The following is a 15,498-nucleotide window of genomic DNA, read 5'->3' on the forward strand; positions in this document are numbered from 1 at the left end:
CAGAAGTTGCTCTCTTAAATATTCATTCCAAACTAAAATTTAACTTCCTAGTAATCAGTAACTCCTGGGATTTGGGAACCCTATTATAGACATGGAAACTAATTTTTAAATGTAATTTTATCTCTTAGTTATCTCTGTCTTTCACATTGTAATTTATACAAGTGAAAGCTCACACACCCACAAACACAACCCCCAAACGGAATAGTTTATGTGTGAAAATGCTATCAATGCTTGTTTGCCAGATTTACTTGGATACTTTAAATAAATTAAACATTAATTAAATTTTATGGAGTAATTAGATTCTACATTCTCAGGAACTTTTTCTTATGGGGTTGAACAGTTAAAGCACATTTACGAAAGGACAGCTGTGTAACAGGATGATGGTGGCAGTTCTTATTTTCTCTGTGAGGAGTTAATCAGCTGGATCACCTGGAAATTCAGCACTGATAAGCACACAATACCATAGGCTCATGACCTCCAAGTACCTTCTTAGTGTGGATTGCCAATAGTTCTATGAAGATAAATGCTATGTGTCCATGTCCCCAGGAGATAGTTCTTTAAACAGCAAAATTAGTAGTTTCCCTATTGCCCTCTGCCCTCAATTCAAAATACCTGGGATGACTTTGTAGATAGTCCTACAACTTTGTAGCTCCTGCTAAATCCTCTAAGCTTAAAATGGAAAAGCAGCACAATCAATTCTTCCTTTAGCCTTGTCTGACCTATACACTAGAAATGTCATCAGGATTTTGTCTGGAACAAGACCTGTCATGAGATCTCTCCTCTTACAGGATTTTTGTGCTGTCTCAAGGTTGTCAATTAAAACAACAACCAAAGTAAAATCTTTGGGGAGCTGAAGAGTTAGTATTGGAAAAGATGTTTTCCTTACATGTGAATCACCCTATTTTGGCCCCTGTTCCCCCATGCAGTTCCAGAAGTCAACCCTGAGTGTTAAATAAAGACTAGGTCTGGCCCCAAACCAAAATTAAATTTTAAAACCTTGAGAATGGGGATATATCTCAGTAGTAGCACACTTACCTTGCTTAGATGAGGCCCTGCTTCAATTTCCAGTAACAAAAAATAAATAGATAAATAAAGAGCTAAAAATTAAAACCATCATTCAAATAAATGGCAAAAAAAGATATCAAAGATTCCATAAATATTATTTATTTTGTGAATATGCATATGTGTATATGTAGATGTGTGAGTTTATTTCAAAGTTAAATGTGTCCAACTTTTAAATATATGTAAACAATATTTTTAATTAAATAAAATATGAATTTCATTGTTTTCAGCATCTCTACTTTCAATTTTTGTTCTTCTTTTGTTCAATCTACTATGTCAGTTTGGAAGTGCCAAAAATCACCTTAAAATTAGTAGATAATAACAACGACAATTTATAACTCAAAATTTGTGAGCTGGTTGAAGAGTTCTGCTGATTAGACTCTTCATGTATTATTTTGTGGTATGGGTTGTTCGGGAGAGTTTAACTAGTCAAAGTTCTAATGTCACTTGTAGAACATTTGGGCAGACAAACCTTGTTCCTATGTTTCATACTCCTTCAGTCTATCTTGGTATATTTTCATAATAAAAAGAATAACTGAAGAGAGAACAAATGTGATTGGGGACTCCTGAGATACAGGATGAAAATTTTCTCTCAATAGCTTCTGTCATTCTATTTTCCAAAATAATTTAAAAGGCAGTCCGACACTAGTGTGGCAAAGTAAATAAGAATTTTGATCAGAAGAAATGCACATTCACCACAATGTGTTCACAAGAAAAAGTAAAAACAGCTTCTAACTTTCAGCTTTTCAGTTGTTTCAAAATTTGTCTTTTAAACACACTTGTGTACTTAAAATCTGTTGTTGAAAACCATTTGAAGAATATATGCACAGAAAAGATGAATGCCTCTTAGAGTAAAATGTGTTGTCTAAATGGAAAATTATGTTCAAGAACTATCCCCATCCCAAAGCACATGTAATGTAGATCTTTTATAATAAAGAATATAATGCATTGTAGTAGTTTTAAGAAGCAATATGTATAGCCAAAAGATTAAAATATTTTAGTATAATATTCATAGTAATAAAAATGATACAATAATATACCCAGGTAAATCGATTGAGCCATTACTATGTGTCATGTGCCCAGATTGAAAACCCCATTTTATACAAAATGCATTGTTCTGCTCTATCTCCTTTCACTGTAGATGGATGTTAGAATTTATTGCACTTACAAAATTCTCCCCTTATGATGCAAAAATATAATGAAACAAATTTGTTTCAAAGTAAAGCGTTGACGCTGAAATTAAAGAATCACACTCTGATGAAAGCAGAGTCTGAAACTGCGGAATTCCAGAAACAGCAGATTGATTGGGATCTTTGCTATAATTAGTGGGATATATTGTCAGAAGGACAGCCAAGCTATGAGCACTGGGATGAAATCACCCACAGCCCCAAGACCCATAATGCACATTTCAGCAGAAACTTGACTGCAACCATTATCTTTTTAGAAATAAATCAAATTCCCAAGCATACTGACTTTAAGATTAAACTCAGAAGCTGATGGCCAGAATGAACATTGGCTCTGTTATGGAAAATAAGAAATAACATTCTACTTCTCCCCCAAAATTGCCATTCTCAATTTTTGTTGGCATATATGAGAAATACTGTCCCATTACTAATTGGACCCTTAACTCTGGTAGAAGAAATTAGGTCCAAGAAAAATTTCTATTGCAGGTAATCTGAAACTTCTTATTTTTAAGTAACTTTAGTAACTTTTACTGATACATGTAGGGGAAAAATCTCTAAATAACCGTGAATATGTTTTTAAAATTAGTTTTCTTTGCAATCAAAATGTTTTAATTCCTATATGACTTATGTATTATATAATAATTATTAATAATATTATTATTTAATAATAAACATTTACTTAATATACTTATTAGTTAGAAAATATGATACTGAAGATGATTTTATAATAACATACAAATTGCAGAACTTATTATTAAAACCATGTTTCCAGACCAGGAAGCTGAGAATTTGGTGCAAATGTAGATCCCAGGTTCCAACCTGAGATTTACCACAATAAAACCAATCAGATTGGTATCTTTGACCTCTGTGAAGCAAGGTCAGTTACAAAAAAATGAGAGATGAGTGCTGTGGCATGTCTAGATTGCAAGCTAATCTACCGCTCTGATCAGGGAACAGTATGGCCATTTATTGAATATAAACTCTGCTCCCCCATCCTAGCTCCCAACACGTGAGCCACTGTTTTCATTAACAGGTATATTAAAAGCAGTTAGCAAGTTCTTTAAGGGCAAGGGCTGGGATCATCTATGATCACAGCTATGGCCACTGGGTGATATCCGATCAGCAAGCACCTTTAAACCACAACATCAAAGTCATAATAATTTCCTATTCTGTTCTTTCCTGGACGCATGTTTGTTGCCTTTATTGTATTCTATTCTTGCTTTGTTTTACGCAAATTATCTTGGCCTTTGGGTTGTTATTATTAAGGGGCCAATTTCTACACCATTGAGAAGTATGAAATCATTATCATATTGGTAAATCTCCAGGGATCTATATGAACACTAATGTTTAAGAAATATTGTAATAGAAGATGTGAACTTGGCTTCTAAGATACAATGCCTGCTCTCAAGCCTGAAAGATTAGATATACATTAATGGGGGAAATTATATAATTACTTTAGTTGAAGTATCACAAAAGCAGAGCCTGAATAAAAGATTTAGTAAAAGTTACTTTGTGGGGAGGTGATTTTTCTAAGGTAATGGAGTATAGGGAAAGTGGATAAGCCAGGGAATGGAGCTAAATTAGGAGCTCTCAGCTAGAGTCAGCAGTCTGTGCGAGAGAATATTTCACTGTGATAGCTCTTAGATTGGTAGTCAAGGTCATAATATCTTGGCCAAAATCACTTGAATTAAAATGAGGACATTCTTTTAAGATAAAACAACCAAGACGTTAGAAACCAATACTCAAAGCAGCTGAGCTAAGGGTCCACACTCCATTAAATGGATCCAGGGCAAAGCACCAACAACATCCATAGTAACAAAATCAGATACCAAAAACAGTACAAGTATTACAGTATTACAGCTGGAGCTATAGTATAGCTATACTATAGAACTTGTCCTGCACAAAACTGACCTGAGTGCAATCCTTGGCACCCCTTATGGTTCCCTGAGTCCACCAGAAGTGATCTTAGAGTGCAGAGCCAAGAGAGTGGCATTAAACGCCTCTGGGTGTGGCATTAAAATAACAAACAAACACAAAACAGTGCAAACAAATTAAATTTGAAATTTAATGAATTTTTGCAAATGAAATTGTCCAGGCAACATACAATACTTGCAGTCTCCTTTTTGTTGTGAGAAGAAATATTCACTGTAGTCTGTGATCAGGAAACATGTCATAGAGAAAGAAGAATTTAAACTGGCTATCGGAGAACACAGCCATCATTCCCTTCCCAGTAATTCAATGTTCCATGTGGAGTATAACAACAGCGAGTTTTATGTGGTTTAAGTCTGATTTTCTATATATTGAAGTTTCAGGTATTTTAGGATTTAATATATAAACACAATATTTTCTATTCTTTGATGTTCCTTCAGGTTTTAACAAGATGAGTCTTCTAGTCCCCTCTTGCCTTTGTAAAAATATTTTTATTTATACCACTGCAGAAACACAACGTTTTCCCTTTGCAATTATATACTAAGTTCACATTCGAAATGAAATTAAGACTACTGTCCTACCAATTGCTTTAAAACAGATTTTTTGTGAGTCAATACATTTCATAACAAAGAAAAATAAGATGAATGCTAATATACACTAAAAAAAGGTGTTGATCAAAACACATTAATTCATACCTTGACTTTTAAAATCCCAATAGTAACATGGGCCGATCACTCGGGCACGGGCGGGGTAGAGCGGCGTGCTGTGTTGGGGTGCGGGCACGTGCCCAGATGAGTGCTGAGGATGAGGACGGGGAGCCTCGCGGGCAGCTCGAGCGTGGAGAGCGGCCTGGGGCGCCTTGGGGCGGGTTGTGGTGGTGGCAGAGATGCTGGCACAGAGCCCCAGCTGAGGGCTGGGGGTGTGAGCGTGAGGCTGAGCGCCGCCCCCTCCCTGTGTGCCATCCGGGCCATTCCCCGAGACCTGCCGAGGCGCCCAGGAAGCCAGGCTTGGTGCTGTGGGCCTGCGCCGCCGGCCAGCCCAGCAGAGGCTGAAGATGCCCTTCCATCCCGTGGCCGCAGGCCTGCTCTACAAGGGTAATTACCTCAACCGGTCGCTTTCCGCTGGCAGCTAGAGCGAGCAACTCGCCAACATCTCTGTGGAGAAGCTGGACGAAATCCAAGAGCCCTTTTGGGCACTGGACTGAGACAGGAATGGCTTTCTCTCTAAGCAGGAGCTGGGAATGGCCATGCGTTCCCTGGGGTCCATGCTGAGTGAGGTGGAGCTAGCCATCATCATGCAGTGTCTGGACATGGACGGGGATGGCCAGGTGGATTTCGATGAGTTCATGACAATCCTTGGCCCTAAACTTGTGTCTTCAGAAGGAGGTCACAGTTTTTTTGGAAGCACAATAGCACATTCTGGCAGAACAATCTTGGAACCCAGCGGCTTCTGGCAGAAAAGCATCTGGACTGAGCATTAAATTACTGTGCTGGTGCTGTGCCACCCCAGGTGGGGAAAGGTGTTTGTCCCTTCCACTCCCTGCCCGCCCCCAGCAGTGACCCCATCACCCTTTCAGAGCCTATTGGATAGCCAGGTATGAGACTGCAGTGAGGAGACACAGGGGGCCTCAAGGGATGGGATATGGTCCTTCTCCCCACCCTACGAAGCCCCAAGTTGCCATCCATGAAGGGCCCCTCTGGCTCCTGAACCGTGATCCCAGAGGCACACAAACCAATCTCAGAACGCAACAGCTTTTGGCAGAAATCCCTCCAGGCTTATTACTAAAATATCAGAAATCCAAAATCGTCTGAACTCGACATCATCTGCTCTTCATAATCAGCAATAGAAAACAAATTATCTAATGATGCCTTTTCGGCAGGTCTGATTGTTAGAGAAAACTCCAAATAATAATGGTGAGTCTTATGTCGAAATATTGAATGTGATCAAAGTGGAGAGATAACAAAGTGGAAATCATCTGCCACAAGGCAGGGGGAGGTGTAGTTTGGTATATAATGGGGTTCTTGGTTGTGGAAAATGTGCACTGGTGAAGGGATGAGTGCTTGATCATTGTATGACTGAGACTTAAATTGGAGGGCTTTGTAACTTTTCTCATGATGATTCAATAAAAAATCCCAATAGTTTATTTTATTTTGTAAAAATATAGGTTTTTAATACATTGGTAAATTTTAAAAGAATAATGTGAAAGTTAACACTAAAACATTTCAAAACTAACATGAAATAGATAAAACCTACAAATTTACAACTTAACATTTCAAAACTAACATGGAGAGGAGAGCTAAGAAAAATTTAACAGAAAATCTGAACCAGAAAAAATATGCTGAAAATCATAAAAGTCAATGTTGTCCTAAGAAGGTTATATTGTATTTATGCTAGAAATTTTATATTAAATATTTGTGTTAATAAGTAAAAAATTGCAATGTCTATAGAATTAACAAATCACCTTAGACAGAATGTTTAATATAAGTAAAACATTGTCATTATTGAAAAAGTATAAAATCTCATAGCAAGGAAGAATAAACAAACATTTCTTAATCTAGTAGATAACAACCATAAATGGCATGTATAAATGTCATGCTCAGTGGCAGCACATTGAGAATTTGCCTCATCTTTGGAACCTGAGCTATAATATTACAGCAAGTAGGACATTTGTCTTCCATGTGGCTGACCCAGTTTAATCCCTAGTACCCCATGTGGACGACATCTTCAATCTTTTCTTTTGCTACTGCTATTCTGCTCAGGGCTTCTGCTGCATTTTTTAAATCACCAACAGTACTCATTATTTTTATTTCTATCACTGTAGATTATAGTTTTCTCATTCTCCTTTCATATGTTCTTGTGTTTTGCTACCTCTGCCATTGTTTCCTTGAGCTCATTAAGCATCCTCAACACAGTGTCACATAAGTCATTTTCTGAGATTTTACTTAATTGGTTGGTTGGTACTGGTAAAATCCTCAATATTATTATTTTCACTCATTGAGCTTGGTGGGCTACTTTGCATCTTCCACATTGGATTTGCTGTGTTCTTGCTGTGCGGAGGGTGAATCTTTGTAGTTACCTCACTCCCTACTCAAAGAGTTTCTGAGTACTGTTAAGATAAGGTATGCTCATATCTTTCTCTACCTTTCTTCCCACAGAAAACACATGTTAATTGTGAGAATGGTGGTAAATAAAGCATTTTGTGGCCATGTCCTGCCACCCAGTTCAGGAAATGGGAGGGTGAGTATACTGAGAAGGCAGAGAGCAAAGAGAGACATGGGGGCTGCCAGGACCCAGCTGGAAGGAAAGGGTATCCAAAAAATTTATAGATACTAGCACTATAGCACTGTAGCACTGTCATCCCGTTGTTCATTGATTTGCTCGAGCGGGCACCAGTAACGTCTCCATTGTGAGACTTGTTGTTACTATTTTTAGCATATCAAAAATGCCACGGGTAGCTTGCCAGGCTCTGCTGTGTGGATGGGATATTCTCGGTAGCTTGCCCACTTCTCCAAGAGGGACAGAGAGATCGAACCTGGATCAGCCGTGTGGAAGTCAAATGCCCTACCAGCTGTGCTATAGATACTAGAGAAAATGTATTTATTAGAAACTTAAAATTTATATTAATCTCAAAGACTGTTAGTACAAATGTTTATACAAGCTACATGAATATACAGTAACTTTATGTAGAAATACTGATTAAAATAGTTTAGCAAGTATCTTAAGGCAAATATAAACTAAATATTTTATTGTCAGTTTCAAGAAATATGAAGCATCAAAAAACAAGAAATATCTTATAGGACAAAACACTAAAATTAAACACATAAAATTCAGAAAAAAAATCTAAGAACTAGTTTAGAATATTTACTTCTAAGGTTTGCTAAAATTCTCAGATTATTGACAGCAAAATTTTAGAAATCAAGAAACAATGGTATTTAATTGGTCAAGTAAATTTACTTAAAATCTACCAGTTTAAAAAAATTTAACTTTCGATCATAAGAAACATAATAACTACCAGTGATTGAGTGCTCAATAAGTTGACACTTGCAGTCAATGATGTCTCCACTGAGGAAATATGGAATATGGAACAATCTATACAATTGGTACTAGGCTTGTTTTTTATTTTTTCCTCCAGAACAGAGTAAATAAATAAACTAGAATTTACCTTCAGTCTTTATGTTCAGAATAATATTTCAGAAGTAGTTGCTAGTTGAATACTCATATTCCAAGTTTGGAATTCAACTAGTAACTACCAAATAACTTTACATATCTGATTGTCTGCTCTTTCTTTCTGTGCCTCTTGTCCTGCTACAGCAATTATGAACTCATTAGGATGAAGGATATCACACAAACTTCAGTGATCTTGCCATCTAAGTTGCCTACAGAATAGGATACTAATTTTGAAAACAAAAGTAAGTCAGCCTGATGCTATCCCTCCCTTCATTAAGTCTGAAAGGTACAGTGAGCTGTCCATTATATCCAACTGGGTAGTGCCATCAAGGGAGGACTTTGTACACTTTGGCAGGATCAAGATACTCCTGTGCAGAATTTATCCATGGTAGTGTTCCATTTGATAGAATGCAGTGAATATTTCATCTGACGTTTTAGCCACAGTTGCCTAGTTCTGCTTCCCAAATATAGGCCTTGGAGCATAACAACAACATCAAACAATAGTTCACTGGATTGTGTTTCACACTTGCCATCCACACTTACCATTATACAATTGTATTTCTACACTTGCCATTTCTCATATAACCATTTTACACTTGCTGTTCCACACTTAACACTTCAAATATGGTATAAAAATTAATCTGACTCTTCATTATGTGTGAAGAAATTTATGTATATAAATTTGGATTTGTCAAACTCTGCTTTCATATGACAGTAAGTTAGCTATAAAGAATATGAGTCCAGAGACTGAAAGAAGAGAAGCAGTAATAAGTTAAGTGACTTTTTTTCTAACTGTGCAAAAAAAATATATTCATAAGATTATATTAACTAATTTTTGAAATCTAAGCTCTTAACATCCACTTGGTTCTAAACTTTTTACAGAATGAATGCTATATAATTTTCAAAAATTTCAGAATATTATTTTTATAAGTAAATAAAAGCCATAGTGTAAGCCTTCCTCTCTCATTTCTTTCAGCATTACCACATGTATATGCATTATTATTTAAAAGAAAAAATTTAAAAAGAAAAACCAAGCAAAATAATTAAAGAACATTGGCTAATATTGGACTGAATGGCTTGATTAGTCCTTAAATGTGTACTCTGTCAATAAAATGAGAATATTAATGCCTATCTATTCTTCAGGTTAATAAAACAACACTAATCTTAAACACTGGACTCCATGAATTTTCTTGAAGTCTATTATAAAATTAACTTGTTTTTGTTAGTTTGATGTACTTGGTTTAAACAAAAAGACCAAAGACCCACCCTGCACCTGAGTGATCACATTCATTTTCTTTTTCTCCTTTCCATTTTCCTTGCCTCCACCAGAAACCAGGTTAATGTCAACTCCATAATCTCCATCTGTGAACTGAAGCAAAGGGCCATATTAGGCTAGTGAGAGCTATAAACAGGATTTTGCATAAAGCTCCAGAAAATAATTTTTTATCACCTAGATTGTTGGAGGTAGCTTGAGCTGCTACAGACTACACGTGCATAATTTCAAGGGATTCTGCGGAGAATGAATATAAGAGAAAATAGAAGGACTGAAACATGAAAGAAGCTTCCTTCTGGTGTAGTTATTACTGATGCTGCAGTTAAGTAATATGGGACTTTACAATAGTAAATACATACCCTTTCTGTATATGTAAACTTTATTTTAGCCAAGTTTTCTGTTACAACTCAAAGCAAGAGAACCAATAGACAAATGCTGACCAAAATCTACCCATACACATGCACTGCTGGAAATTCCCTTTCTTAGAAGCTGGGAGATTCTTCTGAAAATGTTGCTTCGGGAGCAGGTTAGGTTTCTAATACATTGTAACTTGGAATTTCACCAAGAAACAGAAGATTTATAAAGATATAATATATTCTGGGGTAGACCTGACACGACAGTTGCCCCTACCATTTTAAGGGACCATATTGAAACCAATCAAAATTTAGTTTCCAAATACAACTAGTCTTGACGATCTCTCAATGACTGGAGGTCAGGTATGGGGAGAAACTTTAAAATGTCCATAAATTTTCTGAATGTCGTTATCAATTCCACAGTTAGAATTTTTAGGTTTAAAAACATTAGATAATAGAACATTTTCCTATGCTTCTAGACATAAGACAACAGAATGTTTATAAATTATAAGCTATTATTCCATTCTGTTCATTCTCAAACATCAGTGTGCATCAGGATCACATTACTATAACCCCAACATTCTGATTTGATAAGCTTTTAGACCAGAGATTTTGCATTGTAAGAAGTTCCAAATAATGATTCTGCTATTTTTTGAAGAACATTATTCATAACACAAGTACTGATTCAGATTCACATCACTGATGAGGCAAGGTGGATTTGGTGACCTTGCCAAATGCACCTTTGGCAAGATTCCCCAGTAAAATTGACTGTGGATGAAAGCCATTATACCCACACATGTACTAAAATCTTTTTGGAGGATATATATTCATTTCTATATTCTGGAGTCAAAAATATCTCTTCCTATATGAGTCATGTTCCCTAAGAAGCATATGCCACTGATGTAAAACCATCATCTCACCTTCTGTCCTTTAGAAGCTTAACTGACTTTGTAATGACGAAAGAAGTCATTGGTTATGGGAATAAAGCTCTTTAAAAATCTAGACCAGACAACATGATTAGGAAATCTACCAACTGAATAATTAGTTAAAAAATAAATACTTACTGTCTAATACCATAATGATCACATTTGTTTTCAAGCTAATAAGTTTCCTGGACCATCTGTATAAGGAGAGTAGGTAGGAGTCAGTCATTTTGAACAGGCCTACGGAAGACTGAGAGGAGTAGATGGGACAGAGATGGAGCCTATCGTCTACATGTAGGAGCCTGTAGAAACAAATCTTATACCAACAACCTTTCCTCCTTGAGGCTATCTGAGCTTCAGTTTTCCCAGAACATCTCAGTAGGGTTATTGAACATTAGAGGCACATGCTTTGTCTATCAGCATGATTGCATCTGACATGTCAAGATATGTCAATTCTAAGATTTTTTGACCTGTCAGAAACACTTTTTCAGTTCAATTATGTACTTAAATTAATTAAATTACAAAAGTACTTTTAATTAATCTGACAATACTAATTAAATTAATTAATCAAATTACAAAAGTACTTTTAAATTTTAAAATAATAATCAAAATGTTTAAAATTAGATTATTGATTAAATAGTAAAATATTGATTTTTAATAATTAAGTGTATTTTAAGCCAATATTATTACTTATCTGTTTTTTTTTTTTTTTTTTTTGCTTTTTGGGTCACACCCGGCGATGCACAGGGGTTGCTCCTGGCTCTGCACTCAGGAATTACCCCTGGCGGTGCTCAGGGGACCATGTGGGATGCTGGGAATCGAACCCGGGTCGGCCGCGTGCAAGGCAAACGCCCTACCCGCTGTGCTATTGCTCCAGCCCCTACTTATCTGTTTTTGACTTCACTTGAATTTACCGGGTACCTATTTTGTACCTACATAAAATTGTATGTGTTTTCTCCATATATAAGGATCATAAAATCTGGTACATCTTTTATGTGGAGGAATGTACAAAATAGTTGAAGTGAGAAGACATATAAATGTCATCATTCTCAAAATGATAGCATTCAAGAATTCATATTGGGTTAAGAAGCAGGCATCACTATTCATTTTAATTTTAAAATATCAGCCAAAATTTTTGTTCTCAGTAAGAAAGCCCATAAGTTATCTGTAACAACTTCAATGTGATGCCCTTTATACTTAAGGGATGATTTTTCCACTGTCTTCAGGAATTATATCACTGCCATCTCCTATAACCTCTAGACCAAGGAAAACCAAACAAATCAGATATCAGCTCCAAGAATGTAATATTATCAAGTGGCAAAGAAAAATTGCCACTCATTGGCAATCATTCTTGTAGAACGACATCTTAGATCCTGTGGAATATTTTTTTCAAATATGAAAAAATATTCTAGAAGATGAAAAATATTCTAAAAGAACATTGCATTATTAAATACATACAGGCAAGAAGGTGTGTGCGTAGATATGAAATGTAGATAAGACTATTCATCTGCAATAAAAAGTTCATTTTATGGAATTAGGAAAAGCTAGTGGCTGGAGCAATAGTACAGCGGGCAGGGAGTTTCCTTTCATGCCACCAACCCGGGTTTGATTACTCTGCCCCTCTTGAAGAGCCCAGCCAGCTATCGAGAGTATCTTGCTCGTACAGCAGAGCCTGGCAAGCTACGTGTGGTGTATTTGATATGCCCAAAACAGTAACAAGTATCACAATGGAGACATTACTGGTGCCTGCTCAAGCAAATTGATGAGCAATGGGATGACAGTAACAGTGATACAGGAAAAATTATGGTAAAAGTCATTCTAATTTATTTATATGGATTATTACACTAAAATCTGTAGCTGCATCATGAATTAATAATCTTGACTATTGGTCTTATTTTTATAAATGAGAAATGTGGTGAGATAGATATCAATAAGACAGATGTTTTCAATCAATGAGATAAAATATGGCTAAGATAGTCTTTACCCTCAGTCTGAATTGGGAAACGCTGTACTGTTTTGCCTTATAAAATGAGGTCCTATGTACCCTCTAAGTACTTGAACCAAGAACCAATGAAAACATTTGTTTACCCTCAATTTTATTTTAATAATCAAATAAATACAGACTATGTTTTATTTGTATCACTTTATACTAGTTAAAGCTAAAATATGATGTAGTCCAAAGATTGCTGTTGTTTTTATATATAGGGTACTTTATTTAAACACCATGGTTTACGAAGTTATCCATAAATAGTTCTTATGGGCTTCCAATGTTGCACTATCAATCCCTTGACCTGAATGACATCCTCTCCACCACTGTCTCCATTTACCAAAGCACTCTCCAAACCTGCCCCTTATCAGGCACAGTAATTTATTTCATATTGTTTGTTGCAATTAATAGCTAAAGAAATTATCAAAAACTTTTCAGTAAAAGAAAATATGTGAAAATTGTCATACCTCACCATAGGGTTGTTAAGCCCTTGTCTAAGAATTTATTTAGTTGTTTGTTGCTAGTTGAACATTCTGTATTATTATCTATGTTAAGTTTAGTTGGCATCTATTGGATTTCCCATCTAATTTGGTGTACTCCTACTGGGATTTCAGTAAATGAGCAATTAGGAATGACCCCTTGGTCCAGAGACTTCATGACCTACGGTCTGGTCATTTGTGAAGCAGTGGAGTTGAGCAGTGGGTGTGGCTGCAAAAGTGGGGTGTGGATGCTACTGCCTGGACAAGTACCTAAGTGACTTGGGTACTTAGGTACTTGGCCCATCCACCTCCTGAGGTCACCTCTGATTTTTTTATCTACAGGGATCAGTGTGTCCATGAATTTCTGCTTGCTTGGATTGCATCTCCTTGAAGATTTGATCGTGAATTGGTAGAGCCAGGTCAGTGGGTGAGTTAACATGGCATTAGCTGTGGAAGATGGGATTCTAGCCTCAATTTCATAAAAGTAAATCAAGAACAGAAGTTGAAGATATTCATGAGCTTGTTGGTCTATAAAGAAAACATTTTCTAGACTTCCTGAATTATAGTGGCTAGTAGACTAAGAAAATAAAACAGGAAATCAAGGTTGGTACATCATGGTATGAGTTGGCCATCTTTGTAAGAATTAGAATTTGCATTGTAAGTGCAGGGATTACACTAAAATGACCTCCTCATAGATAGTATATTAATGTTCCAGGAGCGATAAAGTCATCATCAATTTAGGATCATGGGTTTGGGTTTTTAAAAACATGGTTTCAGTAATTGAGGCCCCAGTCAACTTGCTGATTCATGCCTTGTGGTTTAATAGTTTCTGATTTTCCACAGGTCACAGAGTTTCAGACATTGCCATGGACTTCCCTAACATCTAGATCAGTTTGCCTTCTGCTTACTCATAGTGAGCTACACACAAGCTCATGATTACTATTGTTTCCACTATATTTCTTCAACCAGCATACTGAAGTGGAGCTCAGCAACCTAAAAGTTCTCCATCAAAGGATCTGTAGGTATATTGTGCTGAGATGTGATGTATTAGTGGCCAATACTGCTCATCAGTTTGGGCTACTAAAGCATTAGAGACAGGCACAGGATCCAACAGAGAGATCACTGACTATTCTAGGAGTTATCCCTCACAAGTATTAAATATCAGTAGCAGATAGTGATGAATATAGGGAAAAGGCATCTAAAGGCAAGCAATCCTTTAACACATAAGCACTGGCTCTGCTCTGTTTTACTGCCTTACTCTAGACATTGTCTGAGACAGGAAAACAAAATGTGCTACACTATTAAGTTAAGGTTCACTCATTAAACATTGTCTATTCTTTGAGTAATCTAGGCACCTTTTATTTTTTTTTATTTTATTGAATCATCATGTGGAAAATTACAATGCTTTCAGGTTTAAGTCTCAGTTATACAATGCTGAAACAACCATCCCTTCACCAGTGCCCATATTCCACCACGAAAAAAAACAAACCACCAAAAACCCAGTATACCTCCCATTCCCCCCACCCCAACTGATAAATTTCACTTTACTTTCTCTTTACTTTGGTTACATTCAATATTTCAACAAAAACCTCACTATTATTGTTAGGAGTTCCCCACTAGAGTCAGACCTGTTGTGAAGAGATACGAGGTTTTGGATTTCTGTATTTTAGCAACTAAGTCAAGGGAAATTTCTTCCAGACGTTGGATCATTGCAAGCTTGTAACTCTCATCTGTGGTCCTCATAATATAGCGGTCACCACGTGCTTCACTCCCGGCAAGGAAAAAGGCAAGAGAGAAATACCTTTCCCCTCCTGGGCAGGCATGGGGCCGTGGCTTAGTTCTCAGTCTGGAGACATTCTGCAAGGAGCTGCCCATACTAAAAGTAGTTTAGCTGGCCTCTGGAGTCATGCTCGTGCAGCTGCAGAGAAGCCACACATGTGTGGCCCCCAGAATCACATCTCGCTGGCGAACGGGGCCGGTGCTACCCACTTTCCTGAGAGCACTCTTGCGTCCTATTGCTGCAGTTTGTAACTCACATCTGTAATACTCATAATATGACGGTCGTCACGCCTTTCACCCCCTGCAAGGAAAAAGGTGAGAGAGAGAAATACCTTTCCCCTCCTGGGCAGGCATGAGGCCTC

Source organism: Sorex araneus, chromosome 3 (genome assembly GCF_027595985.1).
Source record: "Sorex araneus isolate mSorAra2 chromosome 3, mSorAra2.pri, whole genome shotgun sequence".
NCBI lineage: Eukaryota > Metazoa > Chordata > Mammalia > Eulipotyphla > Soricidae > Sorex > Sorex araneus.